Here is a 3,889-nt window from a genome sequence, read left to right as displayed (position 1 = left end):
CCAGACGCTCCCTCCCTCCTTCTCCCTCTCCGACTTCAAAGGGCAGCCAAAAGCGCCGGGGCTTCCAGCGAGGAGGAGCCGCCGCAGTGGCTCCCCCCAGCCCGCGCCGGCCGCTCTTATAGCGGCGGCGGGGGGGAGGCAGGGGGGAGAGCGGGCGGAATTCACACCTCTCGGCCCGGGATGCCCCCACCCCGGTTAACCCCTCGCCTCCCCCGGCGCCGGCCCGCGGCCGCCAGCCGGTTTCCTGAGGCGAGACCGGGGGGGCACAGGCGGGGAGAGCCCGCACCGCACGCATGCGTTCCCGCTGGTCACGCAGAGCCGGGGAGCCCCGGGAGGATGCTGCGCTTTCCCCCCTCCCCGGGGACCCTCCAGAGGATGCTCCGCTTCCCCCCCAACCCTGGAGGATGCTCTGCTTTCCCCCCTCCCCGGGCACTCCCTGGGAGGATGCGCCGCTCCTCGCCCCGGCACCCCCGGAGGATGCTGCACTCCCCTACCCCCGGCACCCCCCGGAGGATGCTGCACTCCCCTACCCCCGGCACCCCCCCCGGAGGATGCTGCATTCCCCTCCTCGGGCGGCAGAACGGGACCTGCTGCCCCCACCCCATCATCAGATCACCAAAGATCTCCCAGTACCTCCACGGGCATTGTGCAGCCACGTGCTGCCTCTGGGATGGCCGGGGGAATGGTTGGATTCGGTCTGCCAGGCTTTTCATTTCACTTGCTGCTGGAAAATGAACCAAATCTTCAAGGTCCCGTGCTTATGGTGCTGTTTGGCCAAGCTCAGTGCCAGTCTTGCTGCTTGAAATAGTTTTGTGCCACGCAGAAAATGGGGTCAGAAAATTGGTTTGGGGCACATCAAGAGCCATTTTTGATGGGGACAAATCCCCTGGCTCAGCAACAGCCATGCACAGGTCATGTCTGATCTGTGTTTGTGTGTCTGGGAGAAAAGCCTGTGGGGAAGAAGGCCACAGCTACAGTGTGTGCCACCTATATTTGATATATGATCCATCTGTCTGTGTTCTGAGGTGTGTATGTGTCGAATGTGGTGACACTCATTCCTGTGCATTCCTCAGCACATCCCAGCAGCTCTGAGCAGCCCACCTGAACAATTCCTACATCCCTCCAGACATGCTTCAGCTCCAGCCTTTCCTCCTCCCTCCCTGCACAGGGCAAAGCCAGTGCTCCCAGCAGAGCACTGCACTGCAGGTCGTCCCTCTGGCTGCTCCTGGACTTTGAGGGCAGCATTCAGCCCTGTCACCGTTTGCCACTGGCCAGGAGCACCCATCTGCAGGGCCCTGAGGTGACTGTCCCCCCACCATGGGCACACTTTCCCTCCCAGCTCCCAGTACCCTGCAGAATCACAGCGTTGTTAATTTGGACCCAGTCCTCCCAGGGATGTCTGTGTGACAGAGAATCCGTCCCAAAAAAATTACATGGGAAATGAAGTCTCCTTTTCTGTTTGGCTAAATGTCTGCCAGCCTGTTCTAATTTACCCAGCCAGGTTGATTTGCAACTTTCAATTTTCCATCGGTTGGCTGTGACCAGGACACTGGGAAAATTTAGCACTTGAGTTCACCCAACTCCTGCATTTCAAAATATCCCAGCCCGAGACATGCAGGAGAAAACCCTTTCCGTTTTGGAACAACCAGGAGGGAAAAGTCTGAACACGAGAGGTTTTAAAAGCATCGAATTATTTCACATTGAAAACTCCAGAGCAGCCTGGGTCCCTGAGAGCCCCAGCATCCCCCAGCCCTGGGGATGGGCAGGAGGTGGCACCCCAGGAGATGCCATCCCTGGGTGACCTCACACCCTGTCCTAGGCTGGAGGAGGAATGCCAGAGGGTGGGAATGCTGATCTGGGGGAGCCAGCAGCAGGCGAGACACATTCAGTCTGTGCTTCACCAAAAGTTCATCAAAGCCAAAAGATTTTTTTTTTTAATATAGTATTTTTTTTTTTTTTTTTATGAAACAGTTGAGATGACTCAGCGGTTTCTGACGCAATCCCCGTTTCATCGGAAAATTCCTAACCAGCTCCTAGTGGCAACTGATTGCTCCCATAAATCACAGTGTTATCCCTGGCCGCGGCAGCGCGGCTCACACTGCCCCGCCCCGGCCCCGTGAAATCAGCAGGAGCGATGCCATCGCCTCGATGGGAGCCCAACCAGCCCCGAGAACAAACTGCAGCACAGAGCAGATCCAAAACACGAGTTTCACATCAGCCAAACCCCGCAGCTTCAACTGCTGCCACCCCAAAACCCCCGGGGACAGCAGTGTCCCCAAAGCCCCGGGGCTGCTGCTGCAGGTACCGCATTAATCACGGCTGGCCAGGCTCAGACAACAGCGGGTTTTATCTCCCGGTTTTTGGCAGGAGCGTTAGAAATGATTTGCAGATGTTATTTACTGCTTTTGGGCTCGCAGTAAATTGAGACAAGATGCACCTGCATGGACAGCGAGAGCATTTCCCACCCGGGACGGTCACTAAGGGCTCGTGTTGGACTTTCCCAGGGAAATTTAGGATTTGGATGAGAGTCCCTTATCCAGCTCTGCTCTCTGCATCCTGCACTTGGGCGAGCAGCAATCCTGTGCTGGGAATTCACCTCCTGCCACTGGCCCAGGACATGGTGGGTGCCTGCCCTGACAGCCACCCTGAGGGACACAAAGCAGCCACCCTGGGGAACACAGAGCAGGTACCCTGAGGGACACAGAGCAGCCACTCTGGGAGACAGAGAGCAGCCACCACAGGGGACACAGAGCAGCCACCACAGGGGACACAGAGCAGCCACCCTGAGGGACACAGAGCAGCCACCTTGGGGGACACAGAGCAGCCACCCCAAGGGACACAGAGCAGCCACCCCAGGGGACAGAGAGCAGCCACCCTGGGGGACACAGAGCAGGTACCCTGAGGGACACAGAGCAGCCACTCTGGGAGACAGAGAGCAGCCACCACAGGGGACACAGAGCAGCCACCACAGGGGACAGAGAGCAGCCACCACAGGGGACACAGAGCAGCCACCACAGGGGACACAGAACAGCCACTCTGGGGACACAGAGCAACCACCCCGAGGGACACAGGACAGCCCTGCCCCAGGAGGCTGCCAGGCTTTTCCCCCCAGAATTCAGAGTGCAAATAAAACCCAAAGCAGCTCCAAGATCACCTTCTCCAGCCGGGGGAGCGCTGCCGGCGGCCGGCTGCTGGTTTGGCCAGAGAAGTGCCTGTGGAGGAAAGGAGTTTCCTTGGCTGAAGGGAGTTCAACAGAGAGCTGGGCTGGGCACGGGGCTGCTGGCAGGAGCCAGGGACGCTCAGCTGAGAGGACAAACTCAGGGTTCTGCAGGATCAGGAGCGAGGGAGGGCTGGGGGATCCCTTTGCTGGGGCAGAGGGACCTCACTCCTCAGCCTGGAGCAGAGAGTGACAGCCAGCTCTGATCCAGGCAGGACACACTGACCTCCTCCCTGTGCTTCCCATGGCAGGACACTTTTCCATCCTGACCCAAGCACCAGCCTTGGACCTGCTGGAGCTGACACCCAGCACCTCTGAGTCCCAAGCACATCCCTGGAACGAGCCCTCCATGAACTCTGTATCACAGGATCTCTTCTTGGTGAGCCCGAGCCATGGATATGGAGCTCCAGCATCAGTTTCCCAGCCAGATCAGCCCTTTCCTGGCTCAGCCCTTTCCTGGCACAGCAGATGTGAGGACTCTGCTGTAGCCAGGCCCCCCAAAAATGCCTGCCCAGGTCCAGGAATGTGCGCATGGTCAGGAATCTGTTGGCCCAGGGCCCTCCAACAGCTCCATCTTCCCTCAGGGATGAGACAACTGATTGGTTTTCTTCCTTTTTCATCCTGACTGCAGAACTGATGCATTTGTTTGGCATTTCTGCAGTTGTTTCCAGG

This window comes from Molothrus aeneus, chromosome 19 (assembly GCF_037042795.1).
Source record: "Molothrus aeneus isolate 106 chromosome 19, BPBGC_Maene_1.0, whole genome shotgun sequence".
Classification (NCBI taxonomy): domain Eukaryota; kingdom Metazoa; phylum Chordata; class Aves; order Passeriformes; family Icteridae; genus Molothrus; species Molothrus aeneus.
This window is presented reverse-complemented; position numbering follows the sequence as displayed.